At 46.2% G+C, this 13,615-nt stretch overlaps 1 long non-coding RNA gene across 2 annotated transcripts in view; it reads left to right on the top strand.

Annotated features, from left to right (window-relative positions):
• Window positions 1–877: 877 nt before the first annotated feature.
• The window catches only part of LOC144825036 (uncharacterized), a 112,122-nt gene continuing 99,384 nt past the window's right edge, over window positions 878–13,615 (top strand). For both annotated transcript variants that reach the window (XR_013609248.1, XR_013609249.1), the window contains exon 1: window positions 878–1,149. This is a non-coding gene — a long non-coding RNA (uncharacterized LOC144825036). The remainder of the gene's footprint in view (window positions 1,150–13,615) is intronic.

Below are 13,615 nucleotides of genomic sequence, written 5' to 3'. Positions count from 1 at the left end.
CGTCCCCGGCCCCCTCTTCCCCGCCTTCCCGACGATGAAGGGACAGAACCCAATGGTTCATAGCAAGCCAGGGCTCCCGCCCGCACCACTGAGGAGGGAAACAGCGCGCCTCCCGACACCTGCGCCTGCCCCACCATAACGCTAGACATGCCCGGGACTCCCCCCGCCCCCACCGCCACACTCACATGAGGAGCCGGAGCCAAAGACGCCTCCCTCCCGCCCTCCACAGAAGCGCCGCGCGACGCCGGAGCTCCCACCTCCCCCGCAGATACACGCGTCAGCTGCTGAGGGGCCGGCTTCCTAGTACGGGACCGGCCCCTATCGCTTACCTGGCTCGGGCGTCTCTTCTTCGGCGACGAGCACGCCAATACCGCAGCGACCACGCCAGCCGAAGCCTGGCGCTGGGGACGCGCCGACCCACCTCCTGTCACCAAATCCATGCGACCCGCTTCAGCAAGCAGGCGCATCGCATCGATCACACGAGCATCCTCCATTGCCAAATTTAATAATATAATAAACCGAACAAAATGCCTAAGTAAATACCTCACAACAACCAAACCAACCAAGACAAAAAGCTACAGCCCTCCTAGCCACCAGGTCACCAAACCTAAAATGGTGGCTAGGGGGCGGGAACGGGGAGGTTTATAATTGGGCTGGCCAGTCCTACTAGGCCAGCCCAAATCCAGAACCTTCTGGTGCTTTCCACGCAGTAACCCCTCGTGACCCTCCCAAACAGCCCGGGGGAGGAGACCTCCCTGCGGTCAGCTCCCTCCCCCAAGCTCCCCCTCTCCCGCCTCCCACCCCCCGGCCGGAAGTGACGTCCGGGACCCCTTAGGGTCGTGGAACTCTGGGCTGCCCCGTGTGCCATCTTGTGGCACTAAGGGGTCCGCCCTCTTATGAGTGTCCCCTGCGGGGACGTGTCGGTCGGCCCGCAGTGTGAGGGGGAGTTGTGCTTGCTCAGACGTGTCCGTGGCCGCCGCCGCGTCTGCGCAGTCTCTTCAGTTCACCCACCCTAGGGTGGGGCGGCCGGTGGTGATCATGCGCACTAAAAAGTGCGAGTGTCCGGTGGTGAGGCCAGGTTGCGGTCTCGAGGAGCATTCCAGCAGTAAGCGGCCCAGCAGAGACTAAGACGACCTCGACTCGCACCTGGTGAGAGAGCTGCCCATTATTTAATTATTTCTAGCCCCTGCCTCAGGAGCAATATAGAAGTATCCAAAGCAGGGGGCAGACTACATTCTGGGAGGGGAGGGAGGAGGAAGGGCTGCACTCTGCATTACGCCTCTGGCATAAATATCAGAAATACACTTGTAATGGGCACAAAAACCTCTGCAAGGAGCTTACATGTGTGATTTTAATGTGCATGGACGTGGCGAACTGCAGAACTCACAGGGAGGCCAGGTCGCTCTGTTGACAATCCGCAGCAAGTTATATGTGCTTATTTATACGGATTACACTTTGGCACAATTGTGCCCCGGCCACTTTGTTCAAAGGCTGTGTCTGTGACACAGTCTCGGGTGAAATAAGAGGCAGTAGGGCATACTCTGAAAGCAGGTGTCTGGAAATGTGTAATTTTATTCAGGGCCCATTGAGCAGAGCGCAGTGTCGGCTCTGGCAGCTACGAAAGGGAGATTTACAGAGACCTCGATCACGGTATTAAAGACACGTCACTGTATCCGACCTGGAGTGTTGAATGTGTACCAGCGGTAGTGGTGTGGTGGGACCAGCATTCATGTTTGGAGACCAGGATGAATCTTCAGGCTTGAGTCCTGAGCAAGAGAGAGAAAGTCAGAAAAAAGGAAAAACTGAAAAGAGGGAAATATGGTGTAAGAAAAAGATATGAAAACAGTGATAAAAAGAGAAATAAAAGCGGGGCCAAAACAGCAGCTAAAGATAAAGAGACATATGTGTCAGTGGTGGAATAAAGAGGCATGAGTTGGCATGACATGGAATAAAGGCCAGGCAGCCTTGGTATTCAGCAAACCAGGCATACACAGCTGGTGGACTCCAAAGAAAAACTTTGGGCTCCTGTACTTCCACTATTTATTTTTTTTACTAATTAAGCACAGGATTTGACTTCTTCCTGCGACCAGGAGAAGGCCACACAGGGAAGGAAAGGAGAAAAGGTCAAAGGGACTCCCCATCAAAATAGGATATTCCCCATAATAGAATGGTACACGGCAAGAAGAAACACATGTAGTAAAACACTGTTTTACTCAATATTAGATCATAATGTTCAGTTTCGTTTGTGATAACTTTATTTCGGTCAACGACCATAAAAGCACAGATAAAATATGTACATACAATAAAATACATAAATAATGAAGAATCAACAGTTAAAACATTATTATACAATCAGTTATCAAACGAAAAATGGCCATCATTATAATCAGTCACAATTAATCAAAGTGGACCTTCTACGCCACATGCCGTACAAAAAGCGGGAGACCGAAAACACAATGAGGGGGGATGTATCATATTTTAAAATTCTAACGGCTTGAGCACAATGTTTTAGTCCCAGATATTTACATAGTGGTACCAGCCAAGCTCTCCGGATTGCGCTATAAGCAGGGCAAAAGAACAAAACATGGGCAATGTCTTCTTTGCTATTGTTGCAGACAGGGCAGATTCCCTCCTCTTGACCTGCCCATTTGCAGGTCAGTGTCCCAAGTGGCAGGCAACCGTGCCTTAATTGTGTATATAGTTTTCTTGCAAGGGGAGGTTCTATTTGGTCCAGAAATTCCTCCCTTCTGGGCACGAGTTTTACCTGCAAAAATTCCGAAGACAACCTGCCCATACTTGGCAAGCGGTGCAGCAAACTTAGGTTGTAGTGCCTCAGAGAGGCCAGCAGCTCAGTTCTCCGCACCACTGGACAACTCTCCGCCGGGGTCTCCCATATTTGGGGCATTCCTATTCGATAGGCAATAGTTTTAATGTGAAGCAACCAGGGTATTTTCTTACTCCGCAACGACCCCCAGACAGCAGCGAACTCAGCTCTGTAGTCCGCAAGCTCAGGTACTGTCCAGAGCCTTCTCCAGTACAGGAGGGGTCGGGCCGCTAATAGTTCAGAGATGGGCTCCACACCTAGGTCAAATCTCAAGGGTATGAGCGGGGTGCTTTGGGGTAGACCAATCAGATTCCTCATAAAGGCCGTTCAACCCTGAGAAGGCTTGCTGTGCTCGAATGTCCCCAAAGTTCTGCACCGTAGGTTATAGCAGGTCTAACTTGAACACTGTAGATTTCAAGCGCTGGGGAGGCTGGCTTAAATTGCGTTGTCTGCTGGAACTTGCCTATGCCCCCTAGTATCTGTGAGAGCTTTAGGGTAGATTTGGCTACCTGAGGGCCCCAACCAAAATCCTCAGTCAAGGTGACCCCCAGGTATACAAAGGTTCTCACCCTTTCGAGCGGGTTGCCGTTTAGTGTAGGGCTAAATTAATCTCGAGTCCCCGCGAGGGCAGAATGAAACAAAACCGTCCAGAACCCGCTGGATGCCTGTTGATGTTCGCGACAACAATAAGGTGTCGTCTGCGAACATCAGAGCAGGCACCCGACCTGACGCCAACCAAGGGGCATCGCTATCCCTGACTCTATCTAGTTCCCCCACCAGGCCATTTATATATAGACTAAAAAGCGTAGGAGCCAGGGCACAGCCCTGGCGTACGCCTCTAGTTACAGGGAAACGTGCAGATAGTTCCCCGTTCTTCCCGCACCTCACCCGGGCATAGTTCCCTTCATGAAACCGCTTCAAGACCTCCAATAGATAGGGAGGAAGGCCAAGGTCTTTTAATACCCTCCATTAACTCTCCCTCGGCACAAGCTCGAAAGCGGCCCGCAGGTCAACGAAGACCAGGTAGAGGCTGCCACCCTCGACACTTACGGTCTTCCAGAAAAGGACTTGCAGCCTAAAGAGTTGATCCATGGTCGAGATCCCTGATCTAAAGCCGGCCTGAAGGGTAGTCATTACTTCATGCTCCTCCGCCCATCCCAGTATTCTATCCAGGAGTATACGGCCCATCCGTTTCTGGGTAGTATCCAAGAGACTGATTGGTCTATAATTTGACGGCTCCAAAGGGCACCCCTTCTTAAAAATGGGGACGATCTCGGCCCCCGCCCAGGTGTCAGGTATCTTTGCCCCCAGTAGGACTGCATTAAACAATACGGTTAGGTACGGAGCCCAGATCTTTGGCTGAGAACGGAAAAGGTCACCCGGTACCCTATCGAGGCCTGGTGCTTTGTTAGGGAGTTGACTAGTGATTGCAGTCTCCACCTCCCTAGCTGAGATACTCTCACCACTTCTCGGGGCCATCCTCGCCTCGGTGCCCCTGAGGTCTATCTGGTGTCCCATCCCCGAGGCCCCCCGCAGTCGACACTCGTGCGGGGGGTCTTGGGCAGGAGAGATCCAGGAGGGACCTTCTAGCTCTAGCATCCCAGACCTATCTAAATGGTCACTGTAGCCGGTCACAGGGCTAGTGTAGAGTGCAGAGAAATGCGCCTCCCACACTGAGGGGGGGATATTTGGTAGGAGGGTCCCCCCACCATCATTTGCACCGGAATTTACTAATGCCCAGAATAGTTTGGTATCTTTTGTCACAAGGGCACCTCTGAGTTCTTCCCACCTGTCTTCTTCCCACTCTCTTTTGCCCCTGGTCAGCTCCTTTTTGTAAATCAGTCTAGCTGCCCTAATATTCTCTCTATCTTTTGCCTTAATTGCCGCAAGGAGCTCCTTTTTTGAGTTCCTGCATGCATCATTAAACCAGGGGTGTGTTTTTGGAACATGCTTCTTAATTCTACTTATGGGGTAAAACACATCCCCTAGTACCTCAACTAGCTGTTTATGCATATCTAGTGCCTGCTGCCAACCAGGCGAGTCACCCATCTGCTCTATAAAAGGGATAGCGAGTTGGTAGATTTTGGCAAGCTTCGAGGTTGAATCTACAAGGTGGGGCCACTTAACCCTCCTTCTGTTATTGGTCAGCGTGAGAGGAAGTGTCATCGTGGCAGGTATGTGGTCAGGGGTGGTTAATCCAAATGACCCTGGTTTGAAAGTTACTACCAGGTCATTGTGATCACTGTCCTGTCTTTGAATGACCCTAAATTATTTCAGCTTGTCCCAGTTTTTAGCATCCACCATTAGGTAGTCAATGATGGTTGTTTTGTTTGCCCGATTAAAAGTAGCCATTGCTGGGCGGTCAGGGTCCAGTCTCCCATTGCACGCCTGCAGGGATGTCGCAAGGGAGAAACTTTTTATTTGGAGCACAAGGGGTGTCCATGCCCTGACAGGGGCAATATTCGGGTCCGGGATATGCCATAGTGCATCTACCTCGTCTTGGTCACCCAGTTCTAAACTACCCAGAGGTTCAAATTGGCAGTTAAAATCCCCTCCGAGGATTATTGAGATAGAGGGGTCTAGCCCTTGAATGAGAGAGTTAAGGGCTCTAAATGTAGCTTATTCCTGGCCATTCCTAGATGGCCTCGAGTAGGTGTTTATTATTGCTACTAAGGGTTGGCTTGGGGGTTCTATTAAGATACACTGGATGTCCGGGGAATTTGTTTGGATTTTGGTTGCTCGGATTCCCAGGTGAGTTCCTATCCAAATTGATAGCCCGCCTGACGGGCGCCCTCTGCCTGTAGATACTGTCAAGATGTCAAACGTTGCAAAGGTAGCACTCGAGCTCTCTTCTAGTGCCCAGGTCTCTTGCATCAGGCAGATGTCATATGCTGCCATAAAAGTGGCCCACTCGGGAGTAAGCAGCTTGTTTTTTAGCCCGGCTATATTCCAGGAGACCAACTTTAGGCATCCTTCTTCTGAGCTTACTGATCCTTCGACTTCCCTAATCCCCCTATTGCTAATCCTTTCCCTTACTATGTTGACAGCTTTTGGAGCCTCCCTCAGCGTTTGCGGCAGAATATTTTCCTCTGGTGCCCCTGAGCTTCTGTGTACTACATTTGTGGCTTCTGAGGGTGACATTCCTCCTTGACTAAGTCAGTCTACATCTTCCAGAGCACTGAACCTATTCCAGTGTGGCTGTATCAGGAGTAGTGAACCATAGGAAGACATGCCCTCCCTAAATACCCCCCCATTTATAGTTCTATATGATGTGGGAAACCCCCCCCCCTGTTATTATATGTGAATCTTGGGCGGCATGGTTCCAGGCTAGGAGTGGGGTAAAAATACAAGCGGTGCAGAGGACATATTTGCGTGTCTTAACAATAATGCGGGGCATTACAGATATACCCTACAGCAGAGACGTCCCTAAAATTCAGAATTATCAAGTCACCAGCTACTGTCTTTGGGCTCCTCCCAATCCAGCCCACTCTTCTGGCTGACAGGAAAAACTTTGGGCTCCTGTACTTGCACTATTTTTTTTTTTACTAATTAAGCACAGGATTTGACTTCTTCCTGCGACCAGGAGAAGGCCACACAGGGAAGGAAAGGAGAAAAGGTCAAAGGGACTCCCCATCAAAATAGGATATTCCCCATAATAGAATGGTACACGGCAAGAAGAAACACATGTAGTAAAACACTGTTTTACTCAATATTAGATCATAATGTACAGTGCATTTGCTCCCCAATCCTCCAACATCTGGTAAAGATTTAGAATTTCAAAGCTAAAAGAATTCCAGCAGGCCTTTGCAGGTAGATATTCCCACACACTGGTATGAAAGCAGGCTGCGTCAAAGGCATAGCTACTATTGGTGCATCAGGTGCCCTGAGGGGCCCATCGAACCCTGATAACCCTAACAGAGTCAGGTGGGCCCTTTTCCATGCACCAGAGCCCATGTCATCCTTGCTGCACCACTAGGCTAATTCAGATAACAGAGTAAAGACTTCTGTTGGGTGTATATCTTCTCCACCACAGGTAAATAATCATGCGAGATAACAAAAGACATTAAAACCGGAACCGTTACTACACACCTGCAAAGTCATGTGAAAGGACAGACTTGACAGGAAGCTGTGGATGCACCATAAATACTTCAATCCTCCGCTGTACATAACACCCGTCACTTGTCCACTCTGCTTTCTAGTCAAACACTACAACATATGAACTACATTTTGAAATATTAAATTGTGCAGGAGTTTTTTTTATTTTATCTATTGCTTTTTGTATACTATTCAGACTTCTTTAAACCTTTTACGAAGGGTTTTGCGTATTGACCTGGAGAGTTTGGCATAACTCTAGGCACACTGCCCAAGATTTGCTTCGTAGCGCTACTGAGAAGGAAGCGTGACCACCCATGAGGGCTCCCACTTGGGGGCTGGTTGACTTAGGGAGCAAGTGCCTCTGCCTGTTTCACTCCCTGCTGCTAACTGCCGCCCGGCCTGCCGGTGAGTCACTCACTACTAGTGCGGCCTGTCTGTCTGTCCGTTGGTGTCCGGCGTGCAGTCGTTTGTGGGCCAAGACATGATTAAACAAAGGTAGAGGCCCTCCGACCCCCGACCCCCTACCCCCCCTACCCAGGGCCTTGATTAAACAGCACACTAGCGCCTGAACCTGTGGCCCCCGGGGCCCCTGAGTGTGGATTTAAAATTGTGACTCTGTGAGCAGGGCAGGCCTGATGTTGGTGAGCAGGGGCCAGGGTGGACGACTAAGGTCATCATCCACTATTTACTGTGCTTTGAAAGTTAATACAATTGAATATGTAATGAAAAATGTGGTGTAAAATTCACCATTTTTGTCTGTCTTTTTCCAAACCCCCCCTAGTAGCGGTCGGGCTCACTCGCTACGCGCCGGACAGGGGCTGCTTTGCAAAACTTGCCAGGGCTGCTTTCAGTTCCCAGTCCGGCCCTGCCGGCCCCCACCCTTGCGGCGCACCGGGGGATTCCCCGGTGCCCGCTATGGCCAGTCCAGGCCTGTGTGTGACTGACCCCTTTTGATCTTTGTGGTGAATACTTAAGAAAACATTTCTCAAGAGAATATCAATTTTAATTTTTGCCAATCTTAAGGTGTGGAGAACTAGTGCTTGAAAAAAACAGCAAGTGTCATTCAGCTGCGTTTTCCTTGTTTTATTGGCCGCAGACACAAATAGCTGGGCCTTCAGATATATTCCCATGTCCACTGCTGGGGATCACAGGCTTAAAATATTCTTGACAGTAATCAAGATTTATTAGTTGTGTGGACCAGGTTTCCAGGAGGCAGATGATGTCTCTGAGTCAGAAAAGAGGCGCCATCTGGGTTTTGAAGGATTTTATGCAGACTCGCAAAATTCCAGAAGACAAGTGTGAACAGCTTAGGGGTAGAACCTAAGTGAGTGGCTTGTAGTGCTTTGAGCTGTTTAGGAATTCCGGCTGGGTCTGGAGCCCAAAACTGCAGGTAACCAGCTCCAATCGGTTAACTTCTCTTGCTCAATGAAAGGAGTGATCTTACACTCTTGCTCTGTATCTTTCCGGATGGTAACCAGCACCACACTATTGCTGACTGATAGCGTGGTTAAGTGGCCAAGGCATCCTTTTAAAATCAATTGCTGGAAGTACCTAGGCATTCTTCAAGAAGGACTTTTGATACTAGATAGAATGACTGGATATTTTTCAGTTTATGTTTCTTTTATACCGACTCAGATACCCCACTTCTCAAAGACTGCCTTGGCCTTGTACACTGACTTTGCTATTTTAGCTGATTCCCATTTTACCTCTGTTGCCTCCATCCTAGTGGAGTCCTGGCATGGGATAAAGTGGATACTAATAATGTCATCAGGGGGTTAATGCTGATGAGGCTGGAATGTCAGCGGTTAGCATCAGGACAGTACCTCTGTTTAGGATATCATGCTTTCACCTTGAACAGTATTCTGGGGTACAAATTAAGGTTGGGCTGCTCATCCCGATATTTCCTATGCCTGAACCTGGCATTGTATCCATTGAGAACTGAGGCTTGAGAAGTACTTTCTTTCTGCCATCAAAATGTGTCCAGTCCTCAGCCTGAAGTGAGCCAGGATTTATGTCGTGGGTCGCTAAGGGAGAAATGTTGTCATAGAAAAACAGATGGGTTAGGGCAATTGTAAGTATTTAGAGGCGGGTGAGGCGGAACTAAGTTTCCCTGTTGACTTAACTAACTCTCTAGATGGAGTCATCTTGTTACCCAATAAAGCAGCTATTGCACTGAACATTGTTTACTTGCCTACGACCCTACTGCAGCTACTCCAGAAGGTCTGATTTGGAGTTTCTATGACAGTTTCAGTGACAGATCGCACTATTTTGGGGGCTGCCCTAAGTCACCCTAGCATTGATTGCATTTATTGCCCAGAAGAGCCCTTTCAAGTAACTGGTGACCTAGAAGTTTGGCATAAGCAGTTTCCCCCTCAATCACGTTTGTTTTTGGGGACTCTAACAGCCAGGTTGCTTGGCATTACTCTATTGAGTGACTATTAATCTAGACTTTTGGAGGCGTAGCTTTTCTTTGCCAACTACTCGTTTATTGACAAAAATTGAACAGGTTTTGTTGTATCTGCCAATACCATCCGATTGATCAAGGCTCACTAATGACTTGTTCTAGGACATCATTTATGACGTTGATAGAGCGCACAGGTCACCCGTCTATAATTTTACCAGATACTCACTTGGGCCCATAAGCAATTTTAATCACAATCACTTAGAACAGGTAACCTGGGCGTTGACTATCAGTGTTTTATATTTCCTAGGTCCATATACCTTGACTTACACTCCTTGTCACTGATACTTATGATCACAATGGATCAGGGAGTTAGCTGTAAAGAAAGGCAGTCAAATAATACCATAACAATTGCCGGGACGCCCCTTCGCTGGGGCAGCCGTGCGCTATACAAGCACATATAACATTAACATTAACTCATGTAATGACCACCAGACTCAGGAAGATTTGAAAACCTTTATCTAATCTTCTTCAATTGTCGTAAGCATAAGGTTTACAGCAAGCAAGCTATCAATATTCAGAATCATGAAAAGCGTATAACTATGCAAAAGATGTATTATGCCCACCATTTAGAAGTCTAAGGGAAGGTAAGGAAAAGGAGCATTCTGAAATAAACATATATAAATTAAACTTGAAATGGTAATTTTCTAAAGGACGGGATAAATAAGGAACATGCTAGAATGTCATAGTTTTATTAGTTTCCTAAGGGATGGGTAAGAAGAGGGAACATGAATTTATAATGACGAAACTGAGTTTATCATGTAGCTATAAGAAGAGTATGGAAAAGATGGAACACGCTAATAATTCAGAATGACCACTTCAGTTTTACAATAAAAGGAAGGGTAAAGAAAAGGATCATCTATTTATTCAAAGAATAACGGTATTTAACACCCAAGACTAAGGAGGAGGGGAGATAATGGAACACGCTAATAATGACAAGCTCACGACTTGGTATTTTGTCACAAAACGAAGGAAAGAAAAGGAACATATGCAATTATAACTTTAGCAAGATTTAAGGGAAGGGTAAAGAAAGAACGCAATTGTGTTTCCCTCACAGATTTATATTTACCTAGAACGGTGTGAAGACTAACCCTGGCCACGGGTCAGTTAGGACAGAAACCCCGAAGTTGCAAACTCCAGTAGGCCAGCAAGTGCAGGTCAGAGACAGGACAGGAAAACCAGATTTGGATCAGAACCGGACCACAAAAGTTGAGACCAGCACCCGCAGTTCAGTTGCAACGCCTGCGCTACACCCTCTCTGCAGCTATCAGTCAGAACCCTGATTGGGTTATCGAATTCCCCAGCAAAGTGCTTCACCAGCACTTCAGGTCCCCAAAACCCCGATTGGGTCAGCCAGTCTTCTGACAGAGTGCTTCGCAGCACCTCTGTTCTCGATCAGCTATTGAGTGCGTTGGGTCAGTGACAGGTCAGCTATTCGGACAAGTCGGACAATTTCTCTAGCTAAACCTAGGCTAGTTATACTACTTTCCGGGTCAGTGTACCACCCCCCAAATGTTGCAAGTGTACGGATCCCCAATTTCGATTGGACAGAGGAAAAGGACAGATCATCACACCACCTAAATTTTGAAATTTCTCAGGCTCCTCATTTGCATTTCGTATACGCCCCTTGAATTTTAGGTTCTCATGACATATGCTTTATGCATAACAATGGTGAATTTAACTTCGTATACAATGTTAAAACTTCAGTACAGTTCAGCCTTTTCTGCTAGGTGAGGGTTCCTCTTCCCAGGCACATCTTGGCTGGAATTGTCACCTGGCTGTGATTCAATGGCAGAGGATTTCAGTCCCTCCTCTCATAGGGTGCCGTGTGCAAAGGACTTTCAAAATGGAGTATTCCCATCTCTCAGGCCCAAAGTTTACGATACATGAAAGGTAAAAGGAAACAGTCTTAGAACACAGAATAAATGATTTCACTATATACCATGAGTTTCTACACTACTCCCATTACTTTATAATAAACTATAGCATTAAGGTTAAGCAGAACGAACAGCTTAGCAAAAGCAGCAATGCAAGCTTCTCGCATGTGAAAACACAAAGCAGCCATCTTAGTTCTACTGCGCAAGTGCAAACAGTTTCCCACCAAGACAATGAATACGTCACGTCAAATGGGTATGACCGAAGCATGCGTAGTCTAAATTCCTGCATAGCAGCGGCCATTTTAGGTTGCAAGCGTATTAATATTAGTAAACACATAAGCAAACTTCACTCGGACACCCCGTATGAAAGGAAAATATGGAAAATTAGTAAAACGAACATGTTGATTATAATATTAACATTATTCGAGGTTCATGAGTACGAGCTAGTCGCTTTACATGCGAATCCTTGCTCCATCAATCCCCTCTTTGATGATATTTTATATCATCACAATTAATGGAACCAGATGCCAACTTTTCACATTTCACCCATTTCAATCTCTTCAAACTTTCTATTTAGTTTTTTCTCAGTATCTTTATTAGGATGAGAATTTTTCACTCTCTTGTAAATCTGATTATTCAATTCTTCTAATTCGAGCTCTTCGACATTTCTTTTCACCCCTCGCCTATTCACAGAATATTTCTTTTTGTGCTTTCGACATTTGCAGCAAATTATTATTATGAACACTAGTAGACCTATTCCCGCTATTGGCATCAGTATTTTGCTCACAAGACGTTTACCTAGGTTAGAAACCTAACTACCTACAGCATAGAGACCATCAGTAAGTCTCTTCCAGGCACTGTCAACCTCCAGTGGTTTAAGCTCTTTTTCCAAATTTGTAATGTGTCTCACATACTCTTTAACTTCAACACTTATGTCTGGTATGTAAGTGCAACGATGTTGCGTTTTCAACATTCTGCAGACTCCGCCCTCTTTTGCCAATAAAGTGTCAAGAGCAAGTCGATTTTGTAAAACCATTGATCTGATCGCAACCAATTCGGTATTGACCATTAGGAAACCTCCAGCAGTGTCAGTTGATAACCGATCTACTACTGTTTACAATTTGCAGATTCTGTGTGTATTCAGAGCCACTCCCACTGTAGGTATCAGTGCACTAAAAATATAACCTACTATTTCACCAACACTTTCTCTTTTTTTACGTACTAATTCATTAGTACTTTCAGTGCTTCCAGTGATTTTCCCCACGTGGTATATCTTTGGGAAGACAATACCAAAGTAACAGCTCCCATACCAATGGTCGGGCAATTTGAAATAGGCCTTGTTTCCACATATATAATAAATTCCAGGAAACACAGGCTCTGACCCATCTTTAAAACCCCAACCCCCGATTACCTTGTAATTGTGTTTGCATTCACTGGAACCAATGAATATATTGTTATAGTAACTGGTTCTTTCTCTTTGAAGACAACGTTTCCCCTTCTTTTCGAAATCCAGCAACATAGCAGCATTAACCCCACCATTTGAGGTGCTCCCTATGCTTTCAGCCATTTTAGGAGTTTTCTGATTTTTGTCTTTTGCTTTCTTTTGGAAACGTTCTCTTATTTTCTCTACCATATTTAGAAACATTTTCTCTTTTTTGTGTAATGAACAGGTCAAGTTATCTCTGTGTGCATCATCTATATTTATTTTACCTACAGTTAGGAAATATTCATTCATGTATTTTGCTACATCTCTAGTTGTATGTACAGGGTTCAGGTTTCTTCGCACAGGAAGTACAGAAAATATCACATCAAAGTTTGAATAATAATACTGTAAAGGTCCTCTTCTATAGAATAAACTAGTCAGGATACTACAGGAAATTCCATAGGTTAGTGGCAGATAGTGGTATGTCACACCTTCAGCTACCGAGGTAGGCACCTTCATGCAGACATAACAGTCGTCTATTTCCATAGCTTCTACATAATGTACTAATAGGTTTGCGAATACATTTAAATGACTTTTGTTCTTGATTTTGGTATAGTGTTATCCTTCCTCATCTGGTGCTTCTAAATCTACCTTTGTTTGTCTAAGGCTAAGTGCCTTTTCTGGTGTATCTACTCTTTGTGGTGTATTTCTAGTTTGTAATTCTTCTGTATCTTTCGGCAATTGATTAGTAGGATACAGGTTTGTGTCTTTACTCATCATAGAAGGAATAGCTATTGTTAGTCCTATCCAAAGTATTAGCACTATTGCTACACTACGTAAACATACTTTGCAGCATGTTTTTAAACAACCTCGCCTCGGTCTCCCATTCACAGAGGAATCAGACATTTTGACTCGAAAGAAGTTTCAACCCCTCT

The sequence above is a fragment of the Lissotriton helveticus genome, chromosome 3_1 (assembly GCF_964261635.1).
Source record: "Lissotriton helveticus chromosome 3_1, aLisHel1.1, whole genome shotgun sequence".
Taxonomy (NCBI): Eukaryota; Metazoa; Chordata; class Amphibia; order Caudata; family Salamandridae; genus Lissotriton; species Lissotriton helveticus.
Note: the sequence above shows the minus strand (reverse complement) of the source record. Positions and strands in the feature narration are given on the sequence as shown.